The 20,492-nt window shown below is 39.4% G+C and overlaps 1 protein-coding gene across 1 annotated transcript in view; it reads left to right on the plus strand.

Annotated features, from left to right (window-relative positions):
• LOC137258935 (zinc finger protein 423-like) overlaps positions 1-20,492 on the plus strand; it is a 62,405-nt gene that overhangs the window by 13,422 nt on the left and 28,491 nt on the right. The window lies entirely within an intron of this gene.

Raw genomic sequence — 20,492 nt, forward strand, 5'->3', positions numbered from 1 at the left:
TGGTTGTGGTATGGTCATTTTTCGGAATGGGTTCTAATTCTGAAGCAGGACATTCTCCCTCAAAGCCATGTTAGCGCAGATTTAATGAAAAAAGTTGTTCCAGTTACACCTCTTTAAAATTTAAGGCAGGTAGGCATTTTTTGTTTGTTTTCCTTTTCTGAAGTAAAGTACAAACTGCTAACATATTTATCAATGTGTAATTGTTTATTCAGTCAAGCTTGTGGCCTTCTTTTTTACTTATTCTATCAGAATGACGAATGTCTGTCAGTGATGTGACAAAACAATGGTATGTGAAAGCTTATTATATTCATACCGTTTAGAAAAGAGTAGTTGCACCTAAATTAACGGGTTGGTCAGGTTATCAGAACCACAACATTTTTTTAGGCCTTGGCACTGATTGTTACCAATGCTTTCAAATATGGTAGTGCTAAGATCACCATTGTTGAATGTGGCCTGATACTGCAGCAGGGCACCCTTTCTCAAAGTTATCTGCTCTTAGCACCAATTGTAACTTATGCTTACACATAGGGTATTGCTAAGCTGAATGGTGCCAGATTCTGAAGTGCACCCTTCCTCAAAGCCATTATGGCAGTGCTAAGATCAATGACTTTTATTACAAGTTCAAATATTGCAAAAGAGGTATTGTGGTGAAATAATTGTGTGGCCATAACATCTTTATTGTGATCACTATCAGATTTTTAGTTTAACAAGCAACTGACATCAATGTTGTCTCTACCAACTGGACAGCTGACTTGTGTATGATTTATACAATACAATAATTGACCTATTAAATACTTATCTTCTTCAAAGGACAACAGACTCTAAACATTTAGGTATTTGAGTATGGGATCACTGACCTCTTTGAGTGTCATAAAACAAGTTGTTTGTCACAAATGTTCTCTCTAACAAATCAGTGACTAATATCATGATGCATTTTGGAGGTGGTGGGGTAGCCTTGGGGTTAAAGTGTTTGCTCATCCTGCCAAAGACTGGAGTTCAGTTCCCCACGTGGGTACAACATATGAAGCCCTTGACTATTTCTAAAAGCAGCTTAAAACTAAACTCTGTCACTCATGCATGTGGGATAAGATAGCATGTGTGATAAGGTAACACATGGGATAAGGTAACACAGAGGATAAGGTAACATGTGGCATAAGGTAACAGGTGGGATAAGGTAACACCACATGGGATAAGGTAACACCACATGGGATAAGGTAACACCACATGGGATAAGGTAACACGTGGGATAAGGTAACACGTGGGATATGGTAACATGCATGAACAAATTATAAGTCTCATGACTAACAATACAGCTGCTCACATGGACAATCATGGGTTCATGAAAACCAGTTCTAACCAGATCTTCACATGGGCTGCTGTATTGAAGCTCCCGAAAATGAAACATGTCAAGAAATGTCTTTAAAACACTGTAGAGATGTTTGTCTCTATTTGTGTGATTGAAAAGTGTACTTCATAGTGTTATTTTCCCCAAACAGGAATAAACACTGTCATACAATGGGTGTTTTATTGATGCAGGAGGTACCGTAGCATTGGGAATAATGGCAGCAGATTACACATTTAAATCACATTTTGATATTTCTGTTGCTGTTTGAGAATATTTAATCCTTAAATTGTAACAGTGGAACATATTGCAACCTAGCCTGGAATTAAGTTTGAGTTTTGTGAAAGTAAAACAGCAGAACAGCCCCATGTTCTCTTGATTTGAATAGTTTCTACTCTCCTATATTATGGTTCTATTAGCAAAATCGAGGAAATACCAATCTCATCTGTTTGACAAATAACATTGGACATTGGGTAATGCAGGCACATGTGTAGTACATGGAACTCCCTACATTGTTCCTACTTCCTGATTAAATATAAAAGTGAGTCCTTGATTGCTGCAGGGAGTATGATGAAATAGAGTTTCATTGCCTGAATCAGATGTGACAAAGCTGCACGCTTTCACGTGATCAATATCAGGTAGAAAAAAACCCTGTTAATTTGGTAGGATTGGGTTTTGTTTGAAATGCTTCAAGGTTTCATTCAATCTTTCAGGATCAATCTTATTCTAAGTAACCAATTACGACTTTAAGAGGTATGTTAGCCATGTGTTAACATGCTAGGTGTGTAGGTATTGAAAAGGGAATCAACTCTTGTTTTTGTGAAGTCCTCTGTGGAAATGGACAAAAGCATGGGATAAGCAGGGGAATGCATTTTGCAATTCACATGTGTGGCCATGTTGTAAGATGACATATCAGGAAGGTTCAAGATGTCAAAGAAAGAATTTACACACCTCTTTGTTGATACAGGGTAACAATAACAACAAGGTATGGACACAAATGTGTTGGTGCTACATCATCAGGGTGGTAGTCAGAGTCAAGACAAATTGTGTTCAGGCCAGTGATCCTTAAAGTATTTGACACCAACGTTTGTTTTGATGTAATTTGACTGCGAGACAGAAATGAAGTTTGTGTGTGAAGGGGTTGGTATAATTTATTATTCATGAAAACAAATTCAGCTATTATGCTGATATGCTGTTGAGGTTCACTTAATGTACATGTGTGTTATGAATACAGATGGATGCCTTTCTCATACTCGAGGCCTAATTCATAGTCAGTGATTCATGATTCACAATAAGGAAACTTATTAGTTTTGATAGATTTCTGGCACACCTAGTTCATTGTTCACTTATTTGAGAATTTCATCAGTTATGAGGAGAAGAACAAACTGTCAAGACATTTGGAGAGATTAAATAAAGTCATTGTGAAATAGACCTCATCCAATTATCATATCGTCTTTCTTTCCAGCCGACCTTAATTTGAAACGAAAACATTATACCTCGCTATAGATATCATTTCCCAGAGGCATCCAGTTTCTCACATAGGTTGTCCTTTTATGCAAGAAATCGATGAACAGAAAAATGTGAAGTGATGGTGTGAAATGACTATCAGCAGGGATGCGTCAATAGCAAAGTGACAAGCAACGGGTGCTGAGAATCGCGAGCTGTCACCACGATGTACTTGGACACTATTACTGTCATTCCCAGACCAGACTAGCTGGCAGCAGGCTGTGAAATGAGTTATCAAATCTTATGTTCATATTGATTAAATGCTGTGTAAAAGTACTATTGTATATTTACAGCCACATTTAAACTGATGCAGTATTGTACATTTCAGTCATTACTGATTTCCTGGCTGTCTTGCACATCATGTTGCTGTATTGTCTCGTCACAGTCTGTGGGAAAATAGTTTATTGTAATTGACTAGTATGTAAGTAGCTGGTAGCCTTTCAACTCAATTGGCTGTCTAAAACTTTGTTTTCAAGTGATTCTCACATGGTTGTGAAATATATAATGTAGATATTTGGTTAGGTAACCTACAATTGGAAGTGCTGGTTCATTATTGGTCTAGGGGTGGTGGAGTAGCCTAGTGATTAAAGCAACCGAAGCTTTAGGTAGAATTCCGCACATGGGTACAATGTGTAAAGCCATTTTTTTGTGTCCCCTGCTGTGTGAAAATAAACTCAGTCTTCATTGATTTGAAACTTATCATGTATCTCCATTGTGATATTATTGAAATAATATTGGTGTAAAATTGCTCTCACTGAAAATATTTTCCTGTATTTTGAACAGATATTTTAAAACAATGCACAAAAATTGATGACATCAACTTTTACACTTATGGAAGTAGTTGTACTTTTCAGTGATAAAGTATCAGCCTTGTCAGTTGAAAGTTTGTATTGACAGCCGATACTGTTGAGAGATCAATACATGTGTATTCACACTTGTGCAGATTCCATGCTGAGACAGCAATGATTGTGATGAGAGGAGTCTAAGCAGGGATCAGATGACACTGTGTGGACAGTCCAGGACAAGTGACCACCTGGGATGACTGTCTCAACTGTGGCCCAGTCTGCTTAGAGTGGCCAGTGGCTACCTAGACTTGGGGTATTGACTGGTAGTTTTCCCCTTTCCACAGTTGTAGCATTTAACTGTCTAGGAAGATGTGGTTGCAGTGTTACTGCAGGCTTCAAACACTCACTCACTCACTCACTCACTCACTCACTCACTCACTCACTCACTCACTCACTCACTCACTCACTCACTCACTCACTCACTCACTCACTCACTCACTTTTAAGGCATTGGTATCTCAAATTTCAACAGATACCATTAATGTTACATTTCTGGGATTAATTGTTTAAGTCAGCATTTTATGCTTGAAATTTCTAACAAAATTCTTAAAAACAGATTAACTAATACTTTTGATTTTAGGAGTAAAGCTGTAATGTATACTGGAAGTACTGAGCAGTTGTGAAACTGCTATTGCCAAGTTGTGGAAGCATGCATGTTTCTGCCACTGGCATGTCGAAGGAAGCACCTAAGCACTCAGGCGACGCCCACTGATCACCAGGTATATATATTTAGCACAGCATGGATGGAAAAATAAACTTGATTTTCTGCAAGTTAGCTTTGCTGTGATTTCTAAAATCAATACAAACCAGGGAAGGCAGATTTGGCGTAATGAACTCCACAAGGGGGGTCTTCAAAGACATTTGTGAGGACCCCTTGAGGGTTGACTATGTTAGTCTGCAGCTCTGTGCAGCGGCCTAGTGGTCTTGTCAGAGGCAGTCCACCCCCTGGGGTGAAGAGAAGCCCAGTAATTACACAGGGAGCAGGGAGACTGAGTGTACCACTCTCAATCTGAGTCCAGCTCTGTCCCCAGGGGGTGCCCTACACAATAGGGTCACAGCTCCCGCTCATACACGATTGGTTCACGGATTTGAGATCTTCAAAGGCTCAAAGACCCCTTGATGACTGCAGAAACAATGAAACAGTCTACCATTTTGATTTTGCTTTCATTTGACAATTTTTGAGTTCAGATTCCGTCCCTGATTACACAGTATTTGCACATTTCAAAGAGATTTATTTCCAGCTCGTGAAGAAGTTTATCTGCATCACTTACTTGGCAGAATACATATTGACATTTTGGTAAAAAATATGTAATAGCTTTGTAATACAAGATAAAACATCTTCAGATGTGTGATTTGTCGACTTCAATTAAACAGTATGTATTGTTCATGGAATTGAGTTCTGGTGATCAATTTTGAAATTATTTTGAATGTTTGGCAGTGGTTTCATTGTGCAAAGGCGACACCATCAGTTACACAGACAGAAAAAGTTTGGAAAGAGGGAATCGGGAATACACATGCATTGTAAATTTTCTCAGCATACCTGTTTGACTATCAATTGTCTGTGGGGTAGCTCTGTTATTACTCATTCATTAAGCTTTGAATAGCTACCAAGTTTCTTGACAGCTTGGCCTTTCTGATTGCCGTGTTTGTGGTTGTTTTTTTTAACTTGAGATTGCTAGAGCTGGTTTGAGTATGGATAATGGAGATCACTAGTAAATCAGTATATATTGATGAGTTTTTATCTCCTGATAAGTTTCCAAAAATGTAACTTATCTATGTCACCATAGCTAATGTAAGATGTCAACAACACAATGTTTACACTTATCATCTTTGATATGCCTTCCCATCAACAGCAATTGAGATGGGTCATCTCTTAGTCAACTTTAGAAAATGGTTAAAGTCATTGAGTGGCTGTTGAAGTTTTGGTCACCTTGTGTTGGTCGATACAGTGATCTTCCATGAAATAGTATTAGTTCTCACGTGTTGCAGTCTAAGTAAACTTACACTCAGTACTTAGCCTCAGCCTCGGTAAAATAATATTAGCTCCCATCTGTTGGTCCATACAGTGATCTTCCATGAAGTGGTATTGGTTCCCATCTTTTGGTCCATACAGTGATCTTCCGTGAAGTGGTATTGGTTCCCATCTGTTGGTCCATACAGTGATCTTCCGTGAAGTGGTATTGGTTCCCATCTGTTGGTCCATACAGTGATCTTCCGTGAAGTGGTATTGGTTCCCATCTGTTGGTCCATACAGTGATCTTCCATTAAGTGGTATTGGTTCCCATCTTTTGGTCCATACAGTGATCTTCCATTAAGTGGTATTGGTTCCCATCTGTTGGTCCATACAGTGATCTTCCATTAAGTGGTATTGGTTCCCATCTGTTGGTCCATACAGTGATCTTCCATGAAGTGGTATTGGTTCCCATCTGTTGGTCCATACAGTGATCTTCCATGAAGTGGTATTGGTTCCCATCTGTTGGTCCATACAGTGATCTTCCATTAAGTGGTATTGGTTCCCATCTGTTGGTCCATACAGTGATCTTCCATGAAGTGGTATTGGTTCCCATCTGTTGGTCCATACAGTGATCTTCCATGAAGTGGTATTGGTTCCCATCTGTTGGTCCATACAGTGATCTTCCATTAAGTGGTATTGGTTCCCATCTGTTGGTCCATACAGTGATCTTCCATTAAGTGGTATTGGTTCCCATCTTTTGGTCCATACAGTGATCTTCCATGAAGTGGTATTGGTTCCCATCTGTTGGTCCATACAGTGATCTTCCATTAAGTGGTATTGGTTCCCATCTGTTGGTCCATACAGTGTTCTTCCATGAAGTGGTATTGGTTCCCATCTGTTGGTCCATACAGTGATCTTCCATTAAGTGGTATTGGTTCCCATCTGTTGGTCCATACAGTGATCTTCCGTGAAGTGGTATTGGTTCCCATCTGTTGGTCCATACAGTGATCTTCCATGAAGTGGTATTGGTTCCCATCTGTTGGTCCATACAGTGATCTTCCATTAAGTGGTATTGGTTCCCATCTGTTGGTCCATACAGTGATCTTCCGTGAAGTGGTATTGGTTCCCATCTGTTGGTCCATACAGTGATCTTCCATGAAGTGGTATTGGTTCCCATCTGTTGGTCCATACAGTGATCTTCCATTAAGTGGTATTGGTTCCCATCTGTTGGTCCATACAGTGATCTTCCATGAAGTGGTATTGGTTCCCATCTGTTGGTCCATACAGTGATCTTCCATGAAGTGGTATTGGTTCCCATCTGTTGGTCCATACAGTGATCTTCCATTAAGTGGTATTGGTTCCCATTTGTTGGTCCATATTCTCATCTTTGTATCAGTTGCCATTTGTTGGTCCATACAGTGATCTTCCCTACAATGGTATCAGGTTCTAACTTAATAAATTTAATGCAAAGTATGAAACAAGGTCATCTGTTAAAGGTTTAAGAGATAAATTTTGTCCCTTGTCCATCTGAACCATGGTCTATACAGCGATCTCCCTAAAAGATCGCTGTATCAGTTCCTGTTTGTTGGTCCATACAGTGATCGTTTTCTTGGTCAATCAGCCATTGTTAGGTTTCCATTGACCTCCAGTGTATTTCATGTCCTGTATACAGTCATAATGTTTTGTGCAGGCACTGCTGTTCCTGTTTCTATTCATTTTGTTTCTAGTACAGTTGTATAGTTGTACTGCTACTAATCTCTCCTCTCAATTACCAGTAGTAGGTTATTAAAGAAGCTCTGTTCCTTTTTGTTCTGGAATTGTCGTGACTGCTGCTCATTTGAGCTGCTGTTATCTAACTCCATCAGGCCTCATCCACATCAGCCGCTAACAATGAAATATTACAAGCTTGAATAATGAAAAAATCAACTGTAACAAAACATGTCTTGGGGCAGATAGAAACCTCCCCTTCTGCTAGTAACCAAACTTAGTTTCATACACGATGATTTGATGTAAAAACTAAACAACTAATGTGAATCAAGATGATTTGAGAACTGTGAACAAGCATGCATGAGTTTGTTCATGTTGCCTAGATACCCATAGTAGATGCCTTCTATACTCTTTTAGAGCTTTACTTTTTGGGGCAACTAATGGGAACAGGTGGTCAGGCTCGCTGACTTGGTTGACTTATGTCATAGGTTCCCAATTGCGCAGATCGATGCTCATGTTGTTGATCACTGGATTGTCTGGTCCAGACTCGATTATTTACAGACCACCGCCATATAGCTGGAATATTGCTGAGTGTGGTGTAAAACTAAACTCACTCACTCACTCTTTGCTTTTTTCATTATTTCAGGTATCATTAATTGGAATTTGTATGAATTTTCAGCTGAAAGTGTATTTATATATTATTCAGTGATTATATTCATTATTCTGTCTGTTGGTAAAAATGCCTTTTTTAGACCAATAATTAATCAATTTAATGCAAAGTATGAACCAAGTGAACCAAGATCATCTGTTTAAGAGATAAATTTCGTCCATTGTCCACCTGACACATGACCAGCATAACAGATGTAGACAATCCTCTGGCAGTGAAGTAATAAGTCCTAACTATACAATGTCAGCTGAAAAAGAAACAACTTCCACAATGGACGTGTTATCCACATGTCACTATTGGAAGGCATCTCACCTGTGTGGAACCAGTGTGTGACATGAAGGATCAATGGCCATGTTCATGATTCTGTCGATTTCAGAATTTGTGGCCAGCAACATATGCTTTTTGTCTTCTCTCATGATAAATACATCAATTGGGGCAGTGTGGTGTTGTGGGGCAAGGTATGCCTGTCATGCCAGACACCTGGGTTCCAATCCCACATTTCTGGTATCCTTACCACATTGCTGGCATACTGTTAAAAGTCACAAGGAAAATCACTCACTAAGAATACTAATAGACCGAACCGGTCTGAGTTATTTGAATGAGTGAGTATAGTTTTTCGCCACTTTTAGCAATATTCCAGCAATGTCACAGCAGGAGACACCAGAAATTGGCTTCACACATTATACACGTTTGGTGAATCAAAGCTGGGTCGTCAGTGTGACAAGCAAACGCTTGAACCACTAGGCTACTCCACTGCCCCTGAGTTACTTTATGGATAGCATGTCAGCATTCCCTGGAAGTGTGGAGCAGCTCTCAAAATATAAGTCACTTGTTTGTCTGGTTCGAAAACAGTGATGTGTAGACTGCCATCGTGTTGCTGAATGAGGGTCTGTAAAATACCCCAAACAAACCTGTGAGAGGGCACATAAGCACATAAACAGTGGTGATGTCATAATCACAGCAATGGGTAGGGAGCGGTCTTCAAGTACTAACTGGCGCTTTTAAGTCACAAAAATAACTCTTTCAGTGCAAATACTTAGACATTATATTTTACAATTAAAATGCTTGGAAAAGAACAGTTTATATGCGAATGTGGTGATGCATGTTTATCATTGTCCAAAGATGAGTACAACTGTCAACCATATTCAGGTTACCTCTTCCCATTGAAATGATACTTCACAGCCATGTCGCTGTTTCAAACAGTGCATGATTAATTACCCTCAACTTTTGCACATGTCATTCCAAGTTTGACATGAATAAACATGGATTTTGTCAGAATCTTGTCCAGATCATTTCTAGGGTTGGTTTTTGTCTAGGAGATAAATGAGCTGTCAGCGTGGCCATGTTTTTGCCTGATCTCAAACCTGTTTTGTCCTGCTCTCTCTCAGCATGTGTTACGAGCATCTAGGGACAAGGGCAATGGCTATTCCTGCTCTGAGAGGCTCAGCAGGTAGTAATGATAGTGCCCTGGGCAGCCAGCTCCAATCTGTACGTCATGTAATACAACCACACATTATTTGTTTCTATGTATATCCATTAGCGGCAATCAAAGGTTCAGACGTTTTTTATGGGACAAATATTCACTGATGGCCCTACAGGGAGTGCTTGGTGTAGTCCTTCCTTAAACTCAACTGACTGTGTATCATTTAAGTTGGAAAGTAATTTTGCTTTCATAAATAACTATTGATATGCATAAAGAGTTAAGAGTTTGAATTTTCGATTTGCCTCTCTGGATTTGAGGTATGAATTGGGTTTGGGTGAAATGAATATATATACACAAACATTTTCATCTCATGTGTTTGGGTGATTTGATTTTTGGTAAATTTGTGTTTTCTTATTCAAAAGTACAGGAACTGATTACAATGTGGACCTTGTTACCATAGAAACATTATCCTTCAACTTATTGCTGGCATGGAATTATTTGCTTTAGGATTCTGACATGTCGAGTGACTTGATAATACAGACAGTGAGTCAAAGCATGAACAGGGTGTTACTTTACAAAGCGATCTTATCCCTGATCGTTAGTCCCATACCAATTACACGAACTTGTGGCAGTCATACTTATACGGTTGCTTTGTATAGTGGCTCCTAGGTCCTTCAGTGTCCTTCAGAAATATACTGCCTCCATGGTGTAGTGCTTTGAGTGTCCACTCAGAGAGCTGAAGGTTGCGGGTTCAATCCCCAGGCGCGTCATGCCAAAAGAAGTTAAGATATGGCGCTTGTTTGGCATTCGATGTTTAATAGCTATGACAAGGACTGGTCAGTTTGGAGTCAGTAAATGTGTATTAGTGGGGTAGTCATGCTAGACTGCAGAATGGTATATCAGTAAGCTAGCACTATAAAACCAGCTTAAGTCTGGGCTAGTACAAGCAGCCACACATGCACATCGTAAAAATATTGTTAAATACGACATTAAACCCCATTTCACCTCACCACCCCTTTCAGAAATGGGAATGACACCTCTGGCTGACATTTGCTGATTATGTGTCATCAAACTCTGATGTCCTGGGTGTTGTTCATGCTACTGACCACTGCTTTGTCAAGTCCAAACCTGCAGTCTCTTGATATATCCATGATAGTCTGTCTGCATTTCCCCAAGAATGTTGTTGGTCATCACTAGTATTTGAAGTTATGTAACATTATTTACAAAATGCAAAATAGGTCACAAAATTGAGCATATATTTTCCAGGTGATAGCATACGTATCCATATCCCCAACGTGTTTAGAGGGAGGGGGTGGTGGATAGCCTCGTGGTTAAAGCCTTCACACATCACAGTGAAGTCCGGTGTTTGATTCCTTACATGGATACAATGTATGCATCCCATATCTGTTGTTCCCTGCTAAAAGTAGTGTAAAACGCTCACTCACACTCAGGGGCGGTGGGGTAGCCTAATGGTTAAAGCATTCGCTCGTCATGCCGAAGACATGGGTTCAATTCCCCACATGGGTACAATGTGTGAAGCCCATTTTCTGGTGTCCCCCATTGTGATATTGCTGGAATATTGCTAAAAAAAATGGCGTAAAACTAAACTCACTCACTCACTCACTCACTCACAACTCACTCATTCACTCTTGTGTTTAGAAAGAGTGTTGGGGGATACACTGTATCCATATATCAGTGTTTGATTTTCAATAATGATCTCACACTGAGCAGGTTGACCTGATACTCTGCAATGCATTAAAGTGATTATTTTGTACATTTTGCCTTCGAGGGCAAGCCTTGTGACACTGTGTGACTATTCATTGGTAAAATGAATAGATTGTCAGAAGTAATAACTATGTTTACTTTTATAATGACTTCCTGATTTCAAAGGATTCATTGATGAAAATTAGAAACTATAGAAATAAAAAACTGTATAAAAACACACAGACACTCACTTGTCCCTACCAATCACTAGTCAGCCACTCACTCACTCACTCACTCACTCACTCACTCACTCACTCACTCACTCACTCACCCACCCACCCAAAGAAGCCAAATAGCCAACTCACTCACTTGCTCTCACCAGGTGACCCAGCCCACTCACTCATTCCAAGATGCAGGAATAGCCCTACAGCTTCCCTCTGATATTAAGGGTAGGGATCTTTTGTCATCCTTAAGAAGATACTTGTATCTTATGAAGTAGTATATTACTACTCAAGACCCTGTATTCTATCCAATAAAAGTTTTCATATCTTAGTGACAAAAAGGGGTAGCCTACTGGTTACAGCATTCGCTACACACACTGATTCAACCCAGGGTCAATTCCCCACATGGGTACAATGTGTGAAACCTATTTCTAGAGTTCCCTGGTGTGATATTGCTAGAATATTGCTAAAAGTGGTGTAAAACTAAACTGACACTCTCTCACTATAGACATAAAACTTGATTATACCTGTGATGTTTGTAATAATGTTCATAACTTTGAAATCACAAGAGAATTGGACAATTCAGTATATTTATTTTCTTACAAAAACTTAGTATTACCAGCATTTTTCGCCTTGGACCCTCTCAGACACAGTAGATTCATATAGTATAGAATATAATTATCTATTCATGAAATGAAGTGATAACTGTGAATTTGCATTTAAGAGATTCAGGAATGTATAGATTTTCAAAACTGATGAGGCATTGTGATACTTGCAAGAATATACTGAGACACTCATTAAGCTGCCATCTACATGAGATCAACTCTCATTTTCCAAATATCAAATTGCTTTTTTTCTTTCATTTTGTACAGTTGTAGAAGGAACTTGGCAAACTGCATTAAGATTGTCATCATCTTGTTTCAGTCCTTAGAGGAATGTCATGCACCATATTTCCCAGTTAAGTGCTCTGTGCATATCAGCATCCCAAAACCTTCATCTGGTCTGTTGTCTGTCATCTGTAGGTGATTATTAATATGCACCCCATAAAGACAAAAATGTGAACATATATATATTCTTATGTGAAAACCACATATATTGTAAAAATGAGGGGATACAAGGTTAGAAATCGTTACTATACTGATAATAAGATGCAACTTAGTTCATCAAATGATGAGGCAAGTACGTGTGAGGATAGTTGCTCAGCATATCAATCACTTGATTTTCTGGTCCAAACTGTGCTGAACACAAAAAAGAAATGCAATTTTTGAAAAACTGAAATCTCATAAAAGTATTCATTCATTTTTGTGTCTTCTATTTAAACTTTTAAAAAGTTGTGTTTTTTTGGCTGTTCAGTATATTTTATCTACAGGTTGTTGTCATGTAGGCAGAATGTTGTTGACTGTGCCGGTAAACAACACACATTCCTTTCCAATAGTAAACAACAACGTAAGTGACTTAATTAACCAGCAACATTTAGGAAAAAGTTTTACCAAATGAATATTTGTTTGTTACTGCAATATCACAATTGGCTTATTATGTTGTATGGTTTAAACAAGTCCTGTCCCAAGTCGTTGAATGTTTTTTACTGAACTATGGATTATCCAAACTAAATGTGTAGCATGTATTAGAAAGTAAATCACACTGGACAAAAGTAACATTTTACATTGAGAGTCAGCAGTGAAAATATGAGTTGACGTGTATCATCCAACTCGATCACTATCTAACTCATATTTAAAAAAATGTTTTCATTGCACTAGGTATCATGTCAATCATAAAGCAATTACCAGCATGAGACCATTGTTCCTATTTTGGGCTAGACTGCAGGTAGCAAATATTTCATGGGTCATAGTCTACATGATTGCTCCCTGATGAGAACAAATGGCCCTCTGCCTGTGAGGGGTCAGGCCTCCTGTCCCCGGGAGGCTGGCACTTCTAGCCCATTATCACTGGTGCTCTATAGCTGATATTGCCGTTTGCTGTAAGCACATCCCAAGGGTTTCAAACCCCTGTGGTTTCCATGGCGCCACTACTTCTGGTGCACCATGGGATAGATTTTAAACAGTGTATGATCCAAAGGTATAATGAAATTGTAGACACACATGAGGAAATATTGAAGAATAACAACTGATGCTTTGAAACTTATGCTTTGGGTTGTATTATGTAAGTTGATAAAGGTTCTTTAGTTCTGAACAGTTGTAGGAATACATGATGTCTGTTTTTTCAGGGATTAGTTTTTGCATTGCTTTTTTTTGCTTCTCCATGTATTGATTTTGGGTAAAGGGGGATGGAGTGAAAAGGTCCGCGAAGTTATTGATTTAAATATTGTGTGGAATATTGGTGAAATAATGTATTATTGTTTTTGTATTCACTCACTGACTCACTGACTCACTGACTCTCTGACTCACTGACTCACTCATCAGTTCTTTCACTCACTCAACCACCCACAGCCACTCATTCATGAACACAGCCAGTCGCTTGCTTACTCACTCACTCACTCATCTGTTCTTTTACTCGGACCACCCACAGATACTCACCCACACAGCCAGTCGCTCGCTTACTCTCTCACTCACTCTCACCCACTCAGCCAGTCGCTCGCTTACTGTCTCACTCACTCTCACCCACACAGCCAGTTGCTCGCTTACTCTGTCACTCATTTTCACCCACACAGCCAGTCACTCGCTTACTCTCTCACTCATTCTTACCCACACAGCCAGTTGCTCGCTTACTCTCTCACTCACTCGATCGCTTACTCACTGCTATACCTATGGATAACCAAAAGACATGAGTTGACCTTACAGTTCTCTCAAACACAGTACTGTACTTGGAATCCGACACTTCCTTCAACTATAAATATATTATAGGACCAATCAAAAAGTGATAATCAAATATTGTCTTTGTTGTAAGCATTTCTTCAGCCTACTTCACATTCTAATGCATATATAACACCGAAAATGAGGTGTCTAATGGATATAAATGCTCTCACTTAGAGAAAACTCAGACCTTTACACTGACTCCAGACAAATATCAGGTGTTGGAAGTTGTCATGAACTCTGATGAGAGTTGATGCACATTCTCATCATTGTAGTGGTATAAATATTGCTAAGAACACCCACTCTTATACTTTAGACACAAGATCTAGTGTTGCTTGTTTTTGGAAGATCGCAGATCAGATTTGTGAAAGGTATATCAGGGTGTCTGCAAAAGAGTATGCGAGTTTGAATTCAGTGAAAACGTTCCCTCCCTTTGTTGCAGTGGAATACAATGATAGGTTTGTGGGCAATATTGAGGTGGGTTTGAGTGAGTGAGTGAGTGAGTGAGTGAGAGTGAGTGAGTGAGTGAGCAATGTTTTGGTAGGCCATGGAGACATTCTTCACACAGTGTACCCATATGGTGATTCAAACCAGAGTCTTTGTCCTGACAAGTGAATGTTTATCCACATGGCTACCCCTTTGCCTGAATGTAGATTTAAGTCCCAGAATCGCCCTGATGTTGTTTATGTTTTTGTTGACAGGATACGATATGTTGTATAATGCCACACTCCACAGATTCCAGCTATGTGACGACAGTCTGTAAATATTCAAGTCTGGATTAGCCTCGATAATCTCCAGGGTATATGTTCTGATAAATCTGCGCTGTACCCTGAATGCATCTCCAGCTCAGCCTGATAATTTTATTTCCTCCTTTGAATGCTCTGCACTCTCACAATAGCCAATCAGTAAGCTGCCGTTACAACTGAGCTTGAAAAGTGTCAACAAAGATAGTGGTCTCAGCGTTTGCTGCAGAGGTTTGTTCACAGTGTGACTCAGATTTGGGGAGAAATTATACAGATAAATTGACAGATCTGAAATATATGAACTCCTTCTACTTCTTTCAGAGTAACTGCATCAGTTGTGTTGCCAAGTTTAATTGGTTAGATAATATAAGTAGCAAAAGTGAGTTGTGACTTGTGTGCTCAACTTCCGGATCAGCGTGGACACCTGATTGGATGAAAAGCCAACCAAGGGTAATAAATTCATTGGGCTGAGCCATGGATGCAACCAGGGTATAGTGGAGATTTATCAGAACGTATGTCGAGTGGACTAGAGGATCCTGTGTTAGGTCATGCCAACAGGGTATACAGTGACAGGTGTCACATGTGTGAAGTCAGTGAATTTTACCACCTGATCCTGTTAGTAGCCTCTTACAACAGGCATGGGTTGCTGTTGCTGAAGAAAAAATTGGCTCATCCGAATACTCCTGGATCTTCACCTCTGTAAATTATTAATTGTATGTGTGCATTCATACAAACGGAAGTGTTGGGGTAGCAGTGTATATAAAGTGTTTAAAGTATTACCTAGTCATGACAAAGGCCAAAGTTCGAAGTGTGTGAGTGCGAAGCCCATTTCTGTCCATAGTGTCACCAGAGTACTGTTGAAAGGGGCATAAAATATTGCTCACTCACTCATACTGGTGCCACGTGGAAAGTAAAACATTTGTGACACTCTTATTGTCATCAGTATGACATGTGATGAGGAAATAAGCTCTATCTATCATGTTTACAGGCTTTCACGGGAGCATGAATTTTAAGTCTGAAACAAAAGCATCACCGGCATTTTATTGTATGAAAAAGTTTGCTAGCTGGAGCACAAGAGGTCCACTGCTATTATCTTTAAGAAGAAACGCTGGCCATAAGAAGCAACAGACTGAGAGAATCACATTGTGGGAATTCATTGTTATCAGTCATGTAGCAATTTGGGCCATAGAATTCTCATCAGGTGTATCTAAACAATCAGCCATTATGGTCACATTAGGGACTTATTGGCAATTACCCAAGGTCTGTGTTTTGAGAATCATCCGAATGGGCATTTAAACATTCCTAGCGACTGGCGATTGAAGTTTGTATTGTGATGATATGCAGGTGTGGACCTCCTGACTGTGTAGCTGTTGAATCAGCAGACTGTGGGTATTCAGGGACAGCCTTGTCTCACCACTTGTCTGGGTTTGGACCTCACGGGACCAATAATAAATTCTGTCATATGTTTGTCTGGGCATGTTTCATATTGAAAAGATGCCATATTTGAGCTTCCCTGATGTTCAAGCTTTCACTGCGCTGTTTCAAATTGTGCCACCAACTGATGTTCACTTTTGTTTAGTATTGTGGGTGTGAAACAGGTGGGAATGAAGTCAAATTATGCTTTGTGGTAGTATCTGACTTTGATGCTGAATGTTTATGGGTTTTGATGAAGGATGATCTACAATGGAGTAAGTCTGTATAAAATTGGAAGTGTTGTAGAACCAGCTTGGGTAGAAGATGGCATTCTTACTACTGCAGCTTCAAAATTTGCATAAATCCTGTCAGTGCCACAGTGTCAAGAGGTCATTGTCATTTTTGAGGTTCTTATGAAACAGGCTTGCATTGTTCTTTACCATTTTGCATGTTTACTTGTACATTATGTAGAGTTGGTGGTTCATTAAGCTTGTCTGGTTATGTTTTTGAAATTGAAAGTTCATGGTTTGATTTTAAGACTTTTTTGTAGAAATAGTTGTGAAATGAACTCCTTCTGTTTTAGGTACTTGAAAATGCATCTTGATATAGTGATGTCTTAAGCGGCCTATACACATCAAACATATGTTGTCTACTTTGAGAGTGTGAACATTCCAACAATTCGTCACCAGTGCCAATTTCAGAGTCAAATAGATTCAGACTCTATTCTCACCGAGTTCCCCATCAAACTTTTGATAATGTCAAAGTCATACACAGATGCACACTCACATACACACACACAGACACACACAGACACACACAGACACACATACACTCACACAATTTGGATGTGACTTTAAACCTCATTTACCTCACTGAATTAACTACTGTGGAACAGCATGCAACATGTAAGACACACAGCCAAGGCTTATTATAACTAATACTGATATTAAAGCTAATGGTAAGGTAGGACAAATGACAAGAGGAAATATGTACCAACGAGTTTATGTTGTCGTTAGTTATGTAAAGCATTGCACCCTTCTTTTCCATAACCTTTGGAAAGTAACATATGTTATATTTGGGAATGTACTTTCTTAGTAAAGTACAAATTCTAGTGCTTTTGAGGGTTGAGTCCCATTCGGGATTCGAACCCACACCTTCAGAGTCTGGCACCTAATCACCAGCACACAAACTCAGCCACCTAAAGCACTCAGCCATTGTGGCTTCCTCCATGGAAAGTGGTGCCATACAATCTAAGCTATCTGTAAGACATTCTGGAACACTCCAGAACTTTGACTTGAAAATGGAAGTAACCAGTTTGGAACTTGCACTGAAAACCTCAAGAAACCTTCCTATTGAATAACAAAATTTTAATGTGCTCTTTCATGGGGATAATAACAGGGTTTTGACAGGGTTTTCTTGTGTGTGAACAAATCGCTGGTTTTACTGGTCAGAGGAACTTGGGGGAAGCCTATCATCATGTTGAACACCTGGGTTCTTTTCCCCCATGGATAGAATGTATCAAGCCCAGAGCAAGTGTCGGTTGTTGCATAGTATGATATAAGCCAAAAACCGACTCTGCTTGTCGTTAGAGGCAACTAATGGGATTGGGTGGTCAGACTCGCTGATTTGGTTGACACATATCAATACTCATGATGTTTGTCACTGGATTGTCAGGTCCAGACTCAATTATTTACAGACTGCTCCATACAGCTGGAATATAGCTGAGTGCGGCATAAAACTAACTCACTCACTCTCAGCTGTATGGAATATGTTATTTAAAGTTTTCACCAGACCTTGGGGCTGGCTAGCTGTAGATTTTGACCATCCATCCAAAATATAACCTGTCTTAGGTGGTCGGACAGGCCTTATTTCATACATTGGTTATTGTGATGTTGCCAGAATTGGCGTAAAACCATTTCTTCTCACTCCCTCTTTTGTCCAGATTCAGTTTCTAAAGCCATCATTGTTTGCTTGGAACATTCTGAGGGCAATATTAACCTACAGACTTTTTGTCCTGAATTACTAGTGTTGAGGAAGCATTGGGACATCTTGGCAAAAACATGGGTTCATTTCTCAAACAAGGTACATTGCATAGAGCTGCCTTTTGAGATGCCTTACTATGATACGGTGTTTTTACAGAGCCTCAAAGATTATCATAACTCCCATAGGCTTTCAACTGTTGCAGCACAAACATGTCTTTGTGGAAGATTGTGCACCCTGGGAAATGTGTGATTCTGCTCTAGCCTATATAATCCTGTAGCAATTTCCTCAAAGCAGTCTTAAAGTTTCCTTCCTTTCCCATGACAAGGAATAGTCGCAGGGCTGAGTTGTCTTAGTGGAGTTTGAAGGTCACATTAAACTGAAAAAATCACAGACTACAAAAACCATTCAACTTATATCTTCATTTTGGGATTTCACTTTTTTGGTAAAGTACAAATTCAGAGTCCCATCTGAGATTCGAACCCGCATCCTCAGAGTCAGGCACCTATTCGCCAGCACACAAAGTCAGCCGCCTAGCCCGCTCAGCCAATGGGACTTCCTCAAAAATGAAAGACAACTGGTAGCCTAGACTGCATACTTTGTGTACCCCTCTGATAAGTAAAAATTGGCACGGCTCCCACGGCTGAAAGCTATTATTACGCTTTGTGTTCTGGCGATTAGGTGCCTGACTTTAAGGGTGCGGGTTCGAATCCAGGATGGGACTCTACCAAAAAAGTACTAGAATTTGTACTATACTAAGAAAGTGAAATCCCAAATTTAACATACATTGCATTTAACCACTTTGTAAATGGCATTGTGTAATCATGCCATTTATTTTCATGAAGGTAAAAGATAAATGGTTTCTGTTGCTCAAATTGTAATCAGCGTTATGAGATGTTAACACATATCATTATGGTATGTATAATAGGTTTAACGGCTTAAACGCACTAAGTCCAATTCATGACACCAATGTCTGACTGAAGACTCCGATCCCAATATGGCCCTATCCATTTTTGAAGCAGTCGGCTGTGTCACATGCAATTATGCTAACGTCCAAGGGTAGCTAGTCTCAAACCAGTGGAAAAAGTAAAGAAACTGAGAATATGTTATCTTTGGTTCCCTCGTTGCCAATCAAGATAATTTATTGATCTTCAAATGAAATGATAAATGCCTCGTTTTAAAGCCTCCTCATTGCTGCCGATCAATAATTAAAGTACCTATTAATAAGTTAGGATCATCCCCTATGGACTTATTCCAACTTTTGTCAAACAAGAATGGTTTAAGGTCTGTTTTTGGAAGGCAGCAGTGGGACATGAGGCTGATTAACAGATTTTGTGATGTGCATCCGTGTAGGCCATTGTTGACGTGGAGAGGAGGTGTGTTCAGGGAACCATTAGCATATTTGTACAAACAACTTGCATCAATTGTTTGTACTTTGTGGCCCACACTGGATTAATTTATTCTGTTGTCAACTAAATGAGTTTTAGTTAAAAACTGAAATTAAATTACAGCTATTATCAGTTTTGGTGGTCCATTGTTTCTTCCAAGATGTAATTGTGGAGAGAGGGTGATGATGAATGGGTGATATTGAAGTGGGGATATTCAGTGTCAGGGTTATAAATATCTGCATTTGCAGCAAAATGTGGAAAAGATAACTTTAATTTGCATCTCGATCTTAACTGACTATTGTTCTCAAAGTGTGTTTCCTTAAATTTCCTCATCAACATAGCCAATGTATGTGCTTAGCGAGTAACTGATATGTCATCTTTTGGAATAATACAATTTGAAGCAAATTGTTATATTTTCCTGAATTCCCAGATGGTTACATTTATCTGAGACAGTAATTTTATTTTTTCTTCTTCTCTGTAAACTTATAATGTATTTTTCATGAGGAGTTTGTGTAACATAAAGAGTATTTCTAAGACTGTGGAAGTGAGGTGACATGGGGTTCAACATTGTACGTAAGAATATTTCACTCAGACGACGACATGCATGCACTAGACCAGACTTGGTTTCTAGCTCATTGAGATACAGTGCCTCAGCTGAGCATGAATACCCCACTCTAGACATATTTGACCAGTCTTTGTTGTACCCATTAATGCCGAGTCCCAGGCAGGGAAAGACAAGTACCATATTCAAAGTCTTTTGGTATAGCATGGCTGGAATTCAAACCACAAC

This window comes from Haliotis asinina, chromosome 12 (assembly GCF_037392515.1).
Source record: "Haliotis asinina isolate JCU_RB_2024 chromosome 12, JCU_Hal_asi_v2, whole genome shotgun sequence".
Taxonomy (NCBI): domain Eukaryota; kingdom Metazoa; phylum Mollusca; class Gastropoda; order Lepetellida; family Haliotidae; genus Haliotis; species Haliotis asinina.